This window comes from Peromyscus californicus, unplaced genomic scaffold (genome assembly GCF_007827085.1).
Source record: "Peromyscus californicus insignis strain IS unplaced genomic scaffold, ASM782708v3 Scaffold_6__1_contigs__length_162567912, whole genome shotgun sequence".
NCBI lineage: Eukaryota > Metazoa > Chordata > Mammalia > Rodentia > Cricetidae > Peromyscus > Peromyscus californicus.
The window spans coordinates 93,224,619-93,243,631 of record NW_026294584.1 but is presented as its reverse complement, the minus strand read 5'-3'; the positions used below and the strand labels follow the sequence as shown (position 1 = coordinate 93,243,631).

Below are 19,013 nucleotides of genomic sequence, written 5' to 3'. Positions count from 1 at the left end.
CTGCATTCCAAGCTGCCATAAGTCTTCTTCCACTTTTTTCTGCTTTGATGTAGTACAGACAAAGCCAAAGTTGTCATTCGGCACTGTGGTCGAACAAAGACAATTGTAACTTATGCTTCTCGCTGGATATAGCTGTGTACCGTTTTTGCCTCTAAGCATATCTCACTGTTAGACCCCATTACAGTTAGACCCCACTTCTGGCTGGCAAGGCACACGACTGTGTTCATGTTGCCAACTCGTGTAACCCCTAGGAGGACAGAGAGTGACGGACACTTCAACATGCCTAGAGTGCTTAATACAGACAACTGCAATGCCTTCCACAGAAACTGCATCCACAGAGGTTTGTTAAACAGCCTCGGCCGGCCCTGTTTTCTCTAACAGTCCCATCCTCTCCCACGTTCTCCCGCGTTCGGGGCTCCAGGTCCACTAGGGCCCTGGCCTCCTGCGGCCACGTGGTCCGGTCTTTCTGAGTATTGAGTCTCCATCCAGCTCTCCAGCACGGATGCAGATCATTCAGGAACCCAGCCCCTCCCGCCCGGGGCCGCATCAAGCTCCTGGTCCCCGCCCAGAGGGTAACGCCATTGCCATGGAGACGGCACCTGCGCCCTCTGTGGCGCCTTTCTCGGGTCCCGCCCCTCGGGCGCTCCAGGGCCGCGCGCCCGCGTGCTCATCCTTTGCCAGCCCGGGCGAGCCGCGGGCACGCGCCAGCGAGCGAGAAAGCGGCTACGCGTGCGCACTGGGCACCTCCCCTAGCGGCGATCCGGGCCGCTGCCGCTCGCTAGGGCAGGACGCGGGGCGGGCGGGGGGGAGGGGGGAGCGGCTTTGCTGGCAGCCCTGAGTGAGGCGGAGACCCGGGCGGAGCGGGCGGCACCGCACCTCGGCCAGAAGCAGCTGCAGCAGCTGCCCTAGTCCCCACCGCCGCCTCTCCAGCCGCTTCTGTCATTCCACACCAGCTGCTGCAGACAGAGGACGAGGAGGAGGAGGCGAGAAACTCCCACCGACCCACAGAGGTGAGTCCCGGGCAGAGCATCCTCCATCCTTGCCTGCCTCCCTCCCTTCCTGCCTCCCTCCCATCCTCTCCGTCCTCCCCTCCCTCCCGCTCCCCAGCCCTCCCGCCCTCATCCTTCCCAACATCCCTCTCTCCTCTCCGCTCCTTTCTCCCTTCCAGCCTTTCTTTCATCCCTTTCTTCTCTCACCCAGCCCTACTTCCTTCCCACCCTTTCTTTCTTCTCTGTTTTTCTTTCAGTCACTCACCCTCTAGCTCATCTTTGCATGCCTTTTATCTATCTTCTCTTCATCTCTTTTCCCCCTTCCTTAACCTCACCCCCTTGCCGGTGGGTGGGATGGTGGGGAGCATCCTTGCCTGCTACAACTGTCCGGATTCAGGGGCTTCTGGAAAATTGGTCTCATGTACCAAGAGAGGCACACTCGCACAGAGCATGCCCTGCAGTTCTTTACATTGTCAGGATTAAGGGTCAAGTTGGATAGAGTACTGGGAACTGGAAGGAATAGAGTCCAGGAACAATCTATGGATATGTGCTATAAAGGGTGGGGGTGGGGAGGTTGTCACTTAGATATGTTTCCAGCAGTTCCCCCCCACCCCTCAGCAGTTTCTTCCTTTCTTTTTTTCCTCCTGGGGATTGCATATTCCCAGTGTGTATCACACTAATTTAAAACCCAGCTCTCTCTGCTTTGATTGTCGTCTCCATGAGAAACCGCAAGGAAAGAGAAGCCTGGAAGGGAACAAGAGAGAAAGAGGGGAGGGGAGAGGGAGGGTGGCAACAGTGGAAGCCTGTATCCCTTCCCTTAGGCCTTTCTGGATTGGTGTTTTCAAGCCACCCGCCTAATATTCAGCTTGGACTTGAACCTGTGTGTCCTTGGCTGTCACTACCTACTTCACAGACAGAAACTCTCTCAACTTTAATGCCGGTGCATTGCACATTGTGTTTTGCTCGGTATGCAAAGCACCCGGGGAACTTGGTTTGAGGAAATAGGAAGATATACTTTTTGTTCATTCCTGGCTAACTTCAGGACTGAGGATGGCTAGCCGGATACTGGAGAATGAAACTGTACTCTGCTGTCTTGTGAACATTTCATTTTGATAGCGTTAGCTGTGTGATAGGCTCCAGTACAGGCGCCCTCAGTTCTTCTCAGCCACCTTAGAGAAATCCTGATATCTGAAGTAAAATGTTCCGAGTGACTGTGTCCATTCCTAGATTTACACTTATTGAAAAGTTGAATTGTCTTTGGAGAGTATTAAGAATTTAAAAATTTCAGTCAATTTTTCACCAGTTACTTGCACTGAACCCTGTGTTTGATATTTCTTCCTTGAGCTTCACCTCAGCCTACTTTGGTCTCTATCAAGGATGGCATGGCAGTTCTCCTGTTTGCAAATGTTGTTTCTAATCGATTTACTTAGACTGCATTTACTTAGATGGCAGGACAGCAATGCTGGCTCCCTATATCATCTCAGTGAGTCTAATTGGGTGCATAAAAATCAACTGAAAAATTCAAGACCTATCTTTTGACCTGGTGAAATTCTTCTGAACATTAACACCTCTCCCATCCTTAACTTTAAGACAGGTAAATTTTTATGTATAAATAGTATGTGCAGAGGGACCAAAACCGGGTTCATTGAAGTTGCCAGTCAATAACTATGGTATGGAGTAAGTTTCGGATTTTTTTTTTTACTGAAATTTGATGACATTCCAACAGTGTTAATAGGCACTTGTGTATTTTATGTGATGTACAGTAGGAGTTGAAATGAAGAGAATTGCTTTCTTAACTGAAGGGATGCCGACCTGACTAACAGCTGATACTCACGGTCATGTGGATTAGTGTTTGGGAAGTGGATGATATTAGGAAACAAGAGAGGCCTCCCCCTCTACCCTCCCCTGAAGGAATGCAGCTCCTTTCACGGTTTGGCAGGTTTATCATCCATGTGGCAGAAGCTTGGTTGAAGTATCACTTACTAATGTCTCCAGGTAGAATTGTGGTCAACCGGGTATGTGTTTGAATGGTTATATTAGTTGTCAGTGAATTTGCACAAAGGTGTGTTTTTGCTATTGCTATTTCTTTTCTTGTCCTAAGTTTCAGCCAATGAAAGGCTTTCATGGCAATCATATGGGAACAATAAGTTTGTTTTGTTCTAACTTACTTTCAAATGCCGTTTTCCCTGCCAATCTATTACCCTTGCTTTGTGGAGTTCTGAGTGTGGGAGGAGCAGTCCCTCATCATCCTGCTTTTTCTATGTTGCAGTTTTTCTGCTCAGAATGATAAGGGAGTATCTCAGATAGGAATACAGCGCTCACTGTAGATAGAAAGGCACATTTTATCTGACTCTTGTTTATACATATTCATCAATATTGTGAAAGCAGAGTGAAGTTATTAAAGAAATAGAAAATGAAATATTTTGTTTATGACAATATCTTAGGAGGGTAGATGAGTGAAATGAATAAAATATGAACTAGAAAAGTAATGAATGCATAAAGAGGCAATTTGATGTAGCTGGGGTATAGCTCAGTGATAGTTTGCTTGCACAATATGTTCTAGGCCCTTGGCTTGTTCCATAGCACCCCAAACAGAACATAAACAACAAAAAAGGAGCTTGCTGCCCTAACTAACAAACACATTCACATATATGCACTGACTTTTTTTTTTTTAATTTATTTTAATTTATTTTGCAATACAATTCAGTTCTACATATCGGTCACGGATTCCCTTGTTCTCCCCCCTCCCGTCCCCCTCACCTTCCCCCCAACGCCCCCCCCCCCCATTCCCATCTCCTCCAGGGCAAAGCCTTCCCCACAGACTGAGGTCAACCTGGTAGACCATGGTAAATGAAGACCACATGAGAACAGGAAGAAGCAAAGTGCTAGAGAGGCCCACAGAAATCCACAAAGATACCCACACAACAGACTCCTGGCAATGGTCGAGAGATATGCACTGACTTTTAAGAATTTTATTCCCAGGAGCATCTGCCTTTAATTGCATGGGCCTTTAAAGTACAAATAAGGACTTGATAGAGCATACTATGGACCCCCATAGGAAATATTCTGCATATATTCTTTATTCTTCTATCCCTTCAAACTTTTAACACACATGCAAGCTAATGCTGTGTAGTGTGAGCTATGGAAAGAAGTGTAAAGAAGAAATAGACACTGTCTTTGGCCTCAGCTCGTAGGTTAGTTGAAGATAAAAGGTATTTGCGTTAGGTCCAGTTTCACAGCTGCAATGAGCTAGATTTGGAGAAAGTTTCCAAGGTGAGTTCAGCTTCTCTTGCTTAAGAACACTATATCCTTACCTGCAGTTTAAGAAACTTGTTTTTATCAATGGTATGAGATTATGATTCATGGAGTTTGCTTTGAGGTTAAATGTGTTCAGTACAAAACTTTGGAGCAAAGTATGTTTTGCATTTAGCATTACTTTAATTAGGTGGACAGGTTTTTAAATGTTACAACATAGTACGTAGGATTATGCACCTCTAGTATGGCAGAGAGTTATGACAGCAGTTCTGAAGGGGACAGTTGTTTGTGTGACCAGAAAAAAATGCTTTATTTGGTACGAGCACTCAAGCTTGTGTGGAAGCCCCAGAGAAGAATGACAAATAGCACGGGTACCACAGCTGGAGTCATAGCAAAATGAAGGAGGAAGCCTGGTGTGATGGGAGGCATATCACCAAGACTTTTCATTTTCTGGACTATTGGTTAAACTGGTGGATGCTTTAAATGGTGCTAAACATATCATCCTAGTGAATATTCTGCTACCTCAGACAAGTCAATTGACTGTACTTTGGTGTACATTTTCTCACTGGAGATTCAGTTACCAGCTAACTGGTCTTAATTTTATTTCCATGTCATTACATCTAGTACTCCATCCTATCATATGACACAGAACCCAAAGTCTGTACCACAGTTGGACTCACAATATTCTTTCCTTGGTTTTTCCTTAAACTGTGAGGCAGAGGAAACACTTGACTTTTCCTAGACAATAATGAATTAATGCTGTCTTTATTATACCTCCCCTTGCTTTTCCTTACCCCACAGGTGTTCCAGGATGATATTTCTGAGAAGATATTTTATTTCAACATATACAAAAACAGAACTTCTTAAAGTAATTACATATATTTCTTGGAGCTTTATATTTTACTCATGATATTATCTAATTACTCATTTCCCTTTTCATGGAGATACAAAAATATTAATGAATCCAAAAGAGAACATGCTTTTTTGGTATTTTATTGGTAAATTAACATGTGTTGACAATAAGAGGATCTGTGTGGAACTTGTCCTGATCACGTTATAAATCTGGAAGAGCAAATGTTCATAGACATCTGCTGGTCAACCTTCAATTTTAGTTGAGATTCATAGACTATTTTGTGGAATTTTTCATCTAACAGTGGAAGTGGTAGGAATTGAATTCTTTCATCTGAAAATAGATTTCCAGGAAATTCTCTCTGCAAGCAAGTTCAAGGTGACAGTGTTTTTAATGTTTATGTTTAATATGTTTTGAGTGAGTGCACACAGCTTCTTCTTCCTAGTAGTAAAAAGTTTTTCTTATATTTATTTTCATAGTTCTAATAATACGTAGAGTTGATCTTAGCTTAAATTATATTAGTCATAAGCAAGTGCATATTTCCAAAAATTAATAGAATATATAAACTGGAGTCTTAAAAATGTTTTTATCATTATTATTTTACACTTTCCCTTATATGTCACGTATACTGACTACTGTCACCCCCACCTTCTTACCATAGCTCTCCCCCATCCTCCCCACAAATATCTTTCAAATGTGCTGTCTGTTTTGTTTGTTACTCATTGAGGTTGACCAGAACTGTGTATGTAATAATGGGTCTACAAGGATCCATTGAACCTATAGGGCTCAGCAGGTAACCGGTACTTAGGCCCTCTGTCTTTCTTGACTCATTGTTGATGAGGTAGATCTTGTGTGGGTCCAGTGCAGGTAATTATAGTTGTGAGTTAATGCTGATAATGGATGTATATAGTCTAAAAATGGCATTGCACAGCCCTTCCTGCCTTCCAGCTTTTACACACTGCTCACCCTTGTTTCCGCAGTGTTCTCAGGTGGTTGCATAAGTGACTTGTTTAGGGATGTGGTATTTATATTTTCTACTTGGGATTCATTCGTTGTGTTCAGATATTTTTTAAAGAATCCACAGATCTAGATCAAATATTTAAGATGTGTCATTTCTACTTGCTTTTATATTAAAGCCACAGATGATTTTGAAAAAGAAGTATTTGGGGTATTTTCAGTTTCCTAGTATGATTTTTTCACTTTTAACATAAATTTGAACACAACCACAAATATTTTACCCCTCTTTGAAAGGATTGCCTAGGGCATATTATAACATCAGAAAGTGATGGTCTCATTTTTATATCACTTAATATTGTAGGCCTATACTATGAAAAAGAATAGTATTACTCCTTTTTATTTGAGGGCATAAATACAGTTCTTACATCATTATTTTCATGTGTAATGACATTAGGAATTTCCATGTGTGAACCGTAATTGTTTTCCCTTATCAGTTAAAGACAGTTCACAAATGGGAGGATTGAGTAAGGCTGACACAAAATGGACTAATTTTGAATATTAATCTATAAAATTTGTAACTGCCTGTTTAGTTAGGGGTTTCTTATATTTTCACTGTCATAATAATACAATCCATGTTTTAATTTTTTAATACAATATATATATATATACACACACACATATATATAAAGTTTATCTTTTCTGTGTCTGCATATGTATGTGTTTTTATGCTGTGTTGGTGTGTTTATGTTGGTGTGTGTGTGTGTGTGTGTGTGTGTGTGTGTGTGAGAGAGAGAGAGAGAGAGAGAGAGAGAGAGAGAGAGAGAGAGAGAGAGAGAGAGAGAGAACAAATGCAGTCACATACCATGGCACACATTTGGAGGTCAAAGGACAACCTTAGGCGTCATTTCTCATCTTCCACTTTGAGACAGGATTGTGTGTTGTGAGTCTCCGTTCTGAAGCCCCCATCTCTCTGTAGGAGGTCTTAGATTACAGATACATGCTACTGTGGTGATGGGGTTCAACTCAGGTGTGCACACTTGTGTAGCAAGCACTTCATCGTCTTGGCTCACACACACCACACCACACCCACAAAGGTACTTGAGTATACATGTATAATTCAACAAATAGTTTCAAAAATGAAAACATGGATGAGAAATGAATGTAAACTCACACATGGCGTATATGTGGTGATCAAAGGACAACTTTCTAGAGTCATTTTTCTGCTTCTATCATGTATGCTCCAGAGTTTGAACTCACAAACCTTTTCAAATAAATTTCTTTCTCTCCATGAAAAGACCACATACACTAGTTTTAGCAGAAAACTTCTGATTACAATCCTATGAATGTAGCTAGAGTTTTCCTGCCTAGCCCACGGTCAGGGCAAATCTCTCTCACCTGCCAGTCCCACAGCCACTCAGACCTGACCAAGTAAACACGGAGACTTATATTGCTTGCAAACTGTATGGCCGTGGCAGGCTTCTTAGTAACTGTTCTTACAGCTTAAATTAATCCATTTCTATAAGTCTGTACCTTGGCACGTGGCTCGTGGCTTACCGGCATCTTCACATGCTGTTTGTCATCGTGGCGGCTGGCAGTGTCTCTCTCTCAGCCTTCCACTTCCCAGCTTTATTCTCCTCCTTGTCCCGCCTATACTTCCTGCTTGGCCACTGGCCAATCAGTGATTTATTTATTGACCAATCAGCAACACACTTGACATACAGACCATCCCACAGCATATGAATGCAAGTGTAAATGCCTATGTGTGTGCGTGTACATATGCACACACACACACACACACACACACACACACACACACACACACACACACACACACTTCATGGTATTAGACATCTTTCTTGCCTTTGAGATATATTTTATGTTACAACCGAGAGACCAGATTTATTTGAGCAAATAGCTTGTTGACTTGGATGTGTACTACGTAGCATCCCTGCTCTCAGATATAGAGTACAGAATATTTCTCTCTTCATGTAGTCTTCTTATGGGTCTGCTCAGCTTTTGTCTCTGTTTTCCGAATTTACTGTTCTAGAAAATGATGTAGGTTGAACCACAGAATCTAAACTCATTGAGCACATTGAGATTCTTTTATGATTTTGGATAGATACGTATATTTTTTATTAATTAATTTTTTTCATTTATTTTACATCTTGACAAAGCAGTTTCCCCTCCCTCTTCCTCTTCTGTTTGCTCCCCCTGTACCCCATTTTGTACCTCCCCATCCACTCCTCCTCTGTTACTGTTCAGAAAGAGGCAGGTCTCCCATGGGTGTCCACAAAGCATGGCATATCACCTTGAGCTAGGACTGAACCCCTCTCTTTGTTTTAAGGCTGGGCAAGGCAACTCCTTTCTTTGTTTTAAGACTTGGCAATAGGTTCCCCAAATCCAGCTCAAGTATTATGAACAGGCCCTGATCCCACTGTTAGGGGAGAAGATGCATTTCTAAAAAGAAATACAGAGGAAATTTTTGTGTGTGTGATTTTTGAGCTAGGCAAATATTTCTTAAGCCTAAAGCGCACTAATTGCGAAATTTGAAGCTATGTTAAGATTTAACAATTAAATGGTAGCATTTTTGTTCTTCAAGATAGACGACCTATGCCAGATCTGTGTATTTCTTTCTCTTGTGCATGCCATAAGGGGCTGTATGAAGATGACAGATAGAAGTCTGGCTTCTCAATAAGAAGACAAAGATCTGATGGGAAAAGTTAATAAACTGTCTGAAGATGTGTTTCACAAAAGAAGACTTACAAGTGAAAGTGTCTGCACAGAATGGCACTTAGCTCTCTCTCTCTCTCTCTCTCTCTCTCTCTCTCTCTCTCTCTCTCTCTCTCTGTATGTATGTATGGTGTATTCATATGTTTGTGTGCACATACACACATGTACACCTGTGTGTAGGATCCGAAGTTGATGTTGGGTGTATTTTTAGATCCTGCTTAACTTTATTTATTGAGACAGTCTCTTGCTGTGCCTAAAACTCACCAACTTGAGATAATCTAGCTAACCAGCTTGCCCAAAGAAGCCCCCTGTTGCTCATCTCTGGAGTGCTGAGATTACAGGTGGTCACCACATCTGTCCAGCATTTATACGGGTGCTGGGGACAAGGACTCAGGTTCTCAGAGCTGTGCAACAGGTTCTTTAGCTAGTGAGCCATGTCTCCAGCCCAGATGTTTAATTCCTTTACTCACCCAAATGATGAAATTAAAAAACCACCGAGTGATGCTACGGAGCAGCACAGTGATTAAGAACACTTGCTGCTTTTGCAGAAGACCCAACAGCCTCTAACTCCAGCTCCAGGAGATCTGAAGCTTCTGCCCTCCGCAGGTACCTGAACTCATGTGCACATGCCCACACACAAACACACACGTACATATAGTTGAAAATAAAACTTTAAAAAGCAATGTATTGTCACAACATTCATCATAAAGTTTCTAGATTACCAAAATTAACATCAAATTTAGAGGAGGATGTGAAACAACTGTATATGACACTTATACGTATAGAAACTTCTATATGAAAACTTGTGACAGCTTTGCTCACAGTACCTTTAAACTCAAACAATCCCAAACTCTGTCAAATCCCCATCTAAGGTTATTTCTTTGAACAAAATTTAGCAAAGCTGATGATGGTGGTGGTGTGTCTATGAGTTCGTAAATGCACTGTGAAAACCAGTTGTGTAAAACTTGTCTGCAGAGGGAAAGAAATGCGTTGAAAGGACTTGTGAAAGTGTTCAGATGTCAGTGGGGTGGGTCTTGGGTATAGAACTGTACTCAGCTCTTTCTCAGTGACCTGCTGCTCTGGCCTCACTGAGTGTTGACCTCATGCACAGCCAGTACTATGACAGCTGCTGTAGTTTCTAGCAGACTGTAAGCAGCAGCCCCTAAATGAGGGGACTTTTGCCAGAAGCCGTCCTGCAGCCTGCTCTCTTATCTGACTGCTCAGCGCCGGGCAGAGTCAGTGGAAGGACTGATGAGCAGAAGAAAATGAATGACTAGTAAGCCTCCTTGTTTGTTAAAAGTGCATTTACAGGCTGCTATGACATTCTCAGTCTTTGGAAAGAGCTTGAAACAAAAGTCCCTGTGTGTTTTGGGACAGCTTGTTATTTTGGGCATGTGGGCAAACGCAGGTATCAGAGGATACTCAGGACCAAAAGGAAGGCATTCGAATTGCAGCCCAAAGCCTGAGCTGGAAGGGAAGGACATTTAGATTCAAGGGAGCAGTTGAAAGTGGGCAAGCACACAAACAATGTCAGTAGTGCAAAGCAAGCAGGACCCATGGGGTTGGGACAGGAGGCAAAAGTGAGTGTTGGCAATAGACTGTGATCTAGGCAAGCAAGCTTGATTGCAGTTTGCCCATCTGTGAAATCAGGACCTCAGGCAAGAAGGTTTACATGTTTTGCTTGTTCAGGGCGAAGCCAAAACAGTAATTATTCCTGTACTGTTTTCTAAGGTGTTTTTCATGGATAGAAACTGTAGATTTCCATGGATTAAAAACTTCTTTTTGCTAACACTTTTTCTATTACAGTCCCTTCACAAATAATTGTTGGTTGAATTTAATCTCTGAACCAGCTCCATCTTTGAAAAAGTCCTGCAGGTTTTGATTCAAATAAATCAGTCACTCATCAAATATTTTCATGTAAGGTATGAAAACCAGTGTGTGTGTGTGTGTGTGTGTGTGTGTGTGTGTGTGTGTGTGTGTAGAATATCAGCTCAGAATCCATACAAGAAAAAGACATTGTATTTGATCTCACAAATTGACAGTCTACACACAGATATAAAGTAGTCACCTGAGCAGTATAATACTATATGGTAGAATGTGTGGCATTCTCTTCTAACGCTGCAGTGTCATGGCTTAGAAATCCAGGCTGTAACTGAAGGAAAACTCAGTTCTCGCAATAGTGAAAATAAGAGAATAGAAGAGAAGGCCATCCTACATTAGAAACTTTGTCTTCATTCCAGCCTCGGTCTGGGGGCTGGGTATAGCAGTTCCTGCTGGGTGATGGGTTCAGAGAGTAACAGTGGGAGAGATGGGAAAATAACATCCAGGAGAGCAAAGATTAAGGCACCGGTATGTGCTGAGAAGGCAGCTCAAAGGAAGACCCAGGGAGGAGACAAGCTGGAATGGAGAAATGTTGACACATTGTGTACATGGAGGTATCTTAAGAATGAAACAAGAGATACATTGTTTCAAAAGAATAGTTTTTTTATCTTTGGTACTTACACAGTAACGCTATCTACTGTCCAGAAAATAACAAGGAATATACGTGGAAAAGACAAAACAAAACAAACTTGTAGTCTAACTACCCACCCTGTGAACATTTGGTGAATTTCTAGCCCCAACCCCTCATGAATATATTCTAGTTTATCTTGTAGTGAAGTCTTTAAAGCACTGCTTAGATTGTATCATTTTTGTATCTTATTTTAAAACTAATTGTATTTAAGCATTTGTTGGCATAATAAAAATTCTTCTACAGGTTTTTGAGATAACATCACATAGTTATAGTTTGTTTGTTGTTTTCAATATATACAGTTAGAAAAGGCCTGGTATGCTTTACCTTCTAGTATGGTTTATGTGATAGGCAACAAATTAACTTTGGGGACCCACTCCAGACATAACTGCAAATAGGCAGCGAATGCCTATGTTGAATGTGGCTTTTAGTGAGTGAGTGTGCAAATGTACAAATACAGAGAGGGGGGAGGGGAGAGGAGGGGAAGAAGGGAGGGAGAGGAGAGAGGAGAAAGAGAGGCTTACTTAACCCAGGAGATGGCCTTTACCCCTGTGTCACTTAAAGTACATCCAACAGACCAAAGTTCAGGTCCCATCATCAGGTGGCTTACAAAGATCTGTAACTCCACTTCCAGGGGATCTGACACTCTCTTCTGGCCTCCAAGTACATTGCATCCACGTAGTGCTTATACATACACTCAGGACACAGGCATAAAATAAATAAATCTTTTTAAAGAGGAAAATATCACCATACTGGTATCTGACGGTCTCCATCTTTAGGTTTCACTGGTTATCATTTGCTCTACAGTGTGGATCTTCCTTGGGTTCTTGAGTTTTTGTGCTTCTGTAGACAGTTTGTGTTATTGTTTTGCTATTTAAGGCAAGGCCATAAAAACATCTTTATACAAGTTTACTTTCCACATGAACTAGTGCCTTGTGTTTTAATGCTGCTAACTACAACTACTAGGTCAGGAAGTGTGTGCACTTTCTACTTGCTTAATGCTAGGTCTCTTTTAAAACAATATATAAATTCAATCCACCTCCAAGTATGAAGATGCCTGATTCCACACTTCTTTGCAAATACAAGAAAATATAAAAGTTTACAAGTAAGTACATGGGAAGGATAGATGTCTTACGTGAGATTTTTTCTCCTGTGATTTCTAGAGAGTCTGGATATTTTCTGTGTAATGACCTGATGGCTGTTTCTGCTAGAAGTAGTGTCTGTGATTTTAGGTCGAGCCATTTACATGATTTCGTTTTGTGCGATTCAAAAGATTTTATTATCATTACTGGAGTCATGATAGAGTATCACAATCTCTGTGGTATAGAGTGTGTTATGAGACCCAAATGTTTTTCTTTCTCTAAAGCTTCATAATTATTTTATACCCCTTTAAAAAGAAGACTATGGTGGTCCAACAGTTACTAAATTTCAGAAGCAATATTCTTGCTGTTTTAACCTTCATTGTATCTTAAAGGTAATTTTGAAGGAGGAGTGATCGCATCTTTTTGTCAGAGTCCCTTTAGTTTTTTAGTTTTCATCCCTGTATCTTTCAGGATCATGAATAGTTTTCCTCACAGAAGGAGATCCTTATCATATTGTGTGATTTATTCCTGTCTTATATCTAAATTGTTCTGTTTTTACTGTGGGGAAATGGAGGCCTTCCTTTAGTTTTTACTGATTCTTTTCTGGTAAAGCGATCATGCCTTTGCTTTTTATACTTGGTTCAGTACCGAGTCACCTTGTTGAATTACATTTCTGTTTCAAAACATTTGTCTTTCTCACATTTTTTTTTTCTTAGAATTTGTGTGACAGTTTTATATGTTAAGGCAAGAAACTATCAGTGGATATAATGTTCAGTGGTAGAGAACACTTGCCTAGGTGTAGATTCAACTCCAGTACTGTAAACATAATAATAATACTTATAAAAATAGTAAAAAATGAGATAATATGCCATGAATAAAATACATTTTGCAAATGAAATATAAACACTCATTTTCATATAGTTTCTGCTAATATTTAACTTAAAATATTTTTCTAACATTAGTTTAGTATAAATTAGGTACTCTTTGTATCTGAAATACTTGATCCAAACAGGCTAACTTTAAAAAGAGATTCTATATATCTATTGAGTCCACAGTACCTCAATTCACTAATAACCATAATCTTTCTGCTTATGAACTCCTCTTTGGATAAACCATATTGTATAAATAGAATCCATATACTCTCTTGTGCGTACTGACTTGGCAGTTTTCTGGGCCTCTCTGAATATTTTATGGAGATTGTTTTATGTGTAGCTCCCAGGAGTCTGAAAGTACCTTTCAAAATTGCCATCCAGTTGACTGAACAATGATTTGCTTGATTTTGAAAATGTTCAATATATGACATTTTTTAAAATTATAAGACATCTATATTCTTTGGATATTTGGTGTCTTATTTAGTTGTTTGTGTACTTAAGCTGCTGTGTAAGACAACACTTCTGTTGCATCTAGAGCTGGTTTTCAGAAATGTGGAAAATTTAATGCAGTAGCCAGCTGATCCACAGGAAGCTTTTGTAGTCTCAAATTCCTGGCCAGAATTTACCTTTTTAAAAATTATTATCATTATTTTTTTATCTAAAGACTATATTTTTTAAGCTTGGGAAGAAGGTTAACTTTAGCATTATTCTTATAATCTTCTAGCATGGTATTTTTAGATTTATATTAATTATATATACATATGTGTGTGTGTTATGTATGAATATGTGGATGTGAGTCAGGTACCCATAGAGGCTAGAAGAGGACGTTGGATCTCCTGGAGCTGGAGTTACTGATAGTTGTGAAGCCTCTAACATGGGCTGGGAACCAAGTGTGAGTCCTCTGAAAAAGTGGTAGGTGCTCTTAACCACTGAGCCATCTCTCCAGCCCCAAAATGCATATATTAAATAAAAACTTTGATTATGCAAGTTGAGAAAAGGAACTCATTGCTTTAAAATTTAATTATTCTTCTGGTTTAGTTTTTATGCGTATATATTACTAATGCATTATTATTTCCTTCTTCCCCGCTCACTTTCTCCATCTTTAATGGTCATACTTAGGGCTCTACCACTAAACTACAGTTCCAGGACATACCTGTGCTAGATTGTTGTATGTCAGTGACACAAGTTGAAGTCATCTGAGTGGAGGGATTGAAAAAACACCTCCATAAGCCTCGGGAGGCAGAGGCAGGCGGATCTTTGTGAGTTTGAGGCCAGCCTGGTCTACAGAGCGAGATCCAGGAAAGGCGCAAAGCTACACGGAGACACCCTGTCTCGAAAAACTAAAAAAAAAAAAAAAAAAGACTGGGGAGTAGGCAAACGTGTAGGGCATTTTCTTAGTGATTGCTGTAGAAAGGCCCAGCCCAGGGTGGGTGGTGGTACAACTGGGCTGCTGGTCCTGATTTCTATAAGAAAGCAGGCAGAGCAAGCCATGGGAAGGAAGCCAGTAAGGCAGCATTCCTCTATGGCCTCTGCACCAGTTTCTGCCTCCAATTTCCTGTCCTGTTTGTGTTTTTGCCCTAACTTCTATTTATGATTAACTAGTATATGGAAGAATAACCAAATAAACACTTTCCTTACCAAGTTGATTTTGGTCACAGTGTTTCATCACAATATTAGGAACTTTAACTGAGACAATATTTATTCTTAGTGAAGCCATGCCTGTAAAGACCCTATGAGTCACATAGTGTAATTAGATCTCATTTTTAGTTTAAAAACAAGATTTTTTTTTTTGTAGAATATTGAATGTGAATGTGAAATCAGTAATGAATGTCAAGGCACAGTTCATGAAATCACAAAATATCTTTATGGATGCTGGATCACTGTAGTTTAAAAATGTTAACTTCAATAGTTTTATCTTTCTGTAAACAATTATAGCTGTAAGGATGGATTCAAATAATACCGACATTATGATTACAAATAAATCTTTCAGCCTATAGACAATTTCTGTTTTCAATTTTTTGAATAATTTGATACAGAGCTGTTTATCTGATGGAACTTTCTTGATGTCTGGGTAGCTTTGTACAGACAGTTTTTTTGTGTTGTTGCTTCGATGAATAGCTGGCCCCTTAAATCCAGGTCTGTTACTTTTTACTGTAGCTCTTTATAGGGTGTGAATTATTCTCAGTTAAAATAGTTTAGCATGTAAAATATATATTCCTTTTGAATATGTGTTGAAATTGCTTCATATCAAAATTATAAGAGTATGTCATTATTAAGCACTTTATTAGGTAGAAGGCTAGAAGAGTAGGTTTTATTTCTTACAACTTACTGTTTCCTTGAAAAAGTAAAATATTTAATGCTATAAAGTTATAGAAGTCTTTTCATATTGCCAACTACAAAACATTATTGAAAGAAGTTAAGAAAAACCTGAATAAAGGGAAATACGTCAGTATTCACAGGCAGGGGAAAAAAAAACACGACTGAGGAGACAAATTGATCCTCTGAGTCAATGCTATTGCTTTCTAATTACTAGCTTAAAAAAAAGAAATTGTTCAGTTCTCCCTAAAATTCATTTGTTACATGAACATAGTAAAAACAGATCTTAAAAAAGAACAAGATTGTAAGGCATACACATACCAGTTCCCAAGCTGACTGCAGAATTGTCATAATTGAGACTGTATGGCTGTGGAGTAAGAATAGACAGAGCTCCTCAGAGTAAAAGGGAAAATTCAGAAATAAACCCATATAGTTGTAGTCAATTGGTATTTCAACATGGGTGACAAGTTAATTCAATGGGCAAGAGGATAGTATTTCAGGGGTTGGCCAGCATGACTCAGCAGATAAAGGCCCTTGTTATTCTGATGATTGGAGTTCAATCCCCAAACTCATGTGCTGGAAGAACAGAATCAACTTCAATAAATTATCCTCTGACCTCCATATGTGTGCTATGACACGTGTTTACATGCACACATTATGTAAATATGTGTAATGAAAAAAGAAAATTCATGGAATAAAAGGGGCAATTAATATCCACATGAAAAGTAATGAATTTGGACCATTCACTTCAGTTCACAAAATTAACTGAAAATGCATCTTATTTCTAAATGTGATAGCTAAATCTAAAGCACTTCAGAGAAAGCATAGATGTCAGTCTTGAGAAAGGCAGTGCATTTAGCTGTAATGCCCAAGCTAAAAAACAAAACAAAACAAACAAACAAACAAAAACCAGAGAATATACTACATAAGTTGGACTTCATAACAGGTTAAAACATTTAGTGCATCAAAACCATCATCTGGAAAACAGCCTATAAATTAAACAAAGTATGTGTGAACCGTACAAATAGGAACAGTTCCTTCAATATATAAAGAGGTGTTATATTAATAAAATAACTGAACAAATATAAGAACTTGATTGTAATATAGATTGTAATGTTTTCTACAGAGGACATCCACCAAATAAGCACATTAAGAGATGTAAATATCATTAATCATAGGATGACTATAAGTCAAAACCTGAATGAAATACCTGTACGTAGCCACTAGACAGCTTCAAAGCAAAAAGCATCAGAAACAGATGCTAGTGAAGTTGTAGAGGAACTGGAGTCAAATCAAACCTGGTGTAGCCACACTGGAATGCAGCTTTGCAGTTCCCCCAATTTTAAATTTATAGTTATTTTATGTCTTAAGATTTCTACTCATTAGTATCTCCTTAAGAGAAGTAAAGATGAATGTCCATAGGAACCCTGTGCTTTCATGTCATAGCAATATCATTCACCATAGCAGAGAGGTGAAAGAACTGATGCCTGCCAGTTAAAAAGTAAATGACCAGAATATGGTCCATCTCTTCAATAAGATAATATTCAGCTGTAAATATGAATATTCACTGATATGTAAAAAAAGCTAAAATATTATGCTAAATGAAAAAAACAGATACAAAATATTGTACTTGTATAAAACATACAGAATTATCAAATCTATGTGGACACAAGGTAGACAAACAAATGTCAGGAGTTGGGGGAGGGGAAGAACAGGGACTGGCTGGTGCCAGAGAAGGTGATAGTCACACATAGTCTTCATATCTGTATACCTCAAACACTCTTGAATTATACAATTAGAATCTTTGACTATTATGACAGGTAGTTTATTTCTCAAAATGAAAGCAAACAAATCAACTGATTATTTTTAGCTTTATTAAAAATGCAAATTAAGTCTTGTTATATTTTTAAACCCAATTTTTTTTCCAAAGGCTTTAATTTGGTGGTGTATGTTTATACAAGAACACTATTTTCCCTGTTCCCTTCACCCACCCATTACATGATAAAATGTGTGTGTGTGTTTCAACAGTAGTAGTGAATCTCAGAAGAGACTTTGAATTTTAAACTTTTAAATAACTTTATGATTATTATAGACTATGGGGACTTTTGAAGTTGGACTGAATGCAATTTTATGTAGCTGGTAGGGACCGAAGGAACCTCCTGGAAGTTGCTTACAATGTATTTCCTATTTACTTTGCTGATATTATATCCTTCTGGGGTCTTTGATGTAGTTGAAGACTAAATAGTTATAATTAGAATTTTCCTTGATTATGATAAAAGGTAAATTAAATATAAACCTTAGACTTACAAATACAGGATAGATAGAATATTTTCTTTAATTTTGCCAAACACAAATAGACTAGATATTATAACTGTAATTCCCACTTGATAACTATTCTATTATATGTAATTTTACTATGTTAAAGTTAAAACCTTCATTTTTGATTAGGCAGAGAAGGGCAAGTGCTGTGGGATATTGTTCTGTATGCTGTGAATATGTATTTCTCCCATTGGCTAATAAATAAAGCTGCATTGGCCTATGGCAGGGCAGGATGGAGCCAGGTGGGAAAATCCCAGGGAGACATTGTGAGGAGAAAGGCAGAGAAGAGACACCAGCCACTGCCAGAAGAAGCAAAATTGAATGTACCTGTAAGTCATGGCCGCGTGGCAACTTATAGATTAATAGAAATGGGTTAAGGTCTAAGAGCTAGTTAGCAAGAAGCCTGTCATAGGCCATGAGATTGGTAATTAATGTTAAGCCTCTGAATGTTTATTTTATAAGTGGCTGTGGGACCTTGGGGCCAGATGGGACCGGAGGAGAAACTTTCAGCCACATTTTTGCATTATGATATGGCTACAAGCCTTCAGGGGCCAAGGAGTGCAATGTGGTGGTTTGAAAGAAAATGGCCCCCATAGGGAGTGACAATTGGGAGGTGTGGCTTTGTTGGAGTAGGTGTAGCCTTGTTGGAGAAAATGTGTCACTGTGGGGTGGGCTTTGAGGTCTCCTTTGCTCAAGCTATGCTCAGTGTGGTAGAGAGTTCACTTCCTGTTTCCTGTGGATCCAGATGTAGAACTCTCAGTTCCATTTCTAGGACCATGTCTGCCTGTATGCTGCCATGTGCCTCCATGATGACAATGGACTAAACCTCTGAAACTGTAAGCCACCCCAATTAAATGTTTTCCTTTTTAAGAGTTGCCATCATCATGGTGTCTCTTCACAGCAGTAGAAGCTCTAAGACAGCTAGCTTGCTTATGGCTTTTCAAAAGATCTTTAGTGTTTGTTGTCCCTCCCTATATTCCATCATCCACCTTGCCCTCCCATTACCCACCCATTTAGTCCCCCTGTTCTAATCTCCCTTTTATCCCTTTATAATATTATATTCTATTTTCCCTTCTTTGGAAAATCATCTCCTCACCTGGTCGCTTACTAGCTACATAACCTCCGTGAATATTC

General features: G+C 39.7%; 1 protein-coding gene across 2 annotated transcripts in view; it reads left to right on the top strand.

The window, feature by feature from the left end:
- Positions 1 to 800: 800 nt before the first annotated feature.
- Positions 801 to 19,013, top strand: part of Ctnna2 (catenin alpha 2) — a 1,158,645-nt gene continuing 1,140,432 nt past the window's right edge. The window contains exon 1 of one of the 2 annotated variants that reach the window (XM_052721879.1): positions 801 to 1,010. The gene's annotated coding sequence lies outside the window, so the exon portion shown is untranslated. The remainder of the gene's footprint in view (positions 1,011 to 19,013) is intronic. The other variant, XM_052721880.1, reaches the window with a different exon arrangement.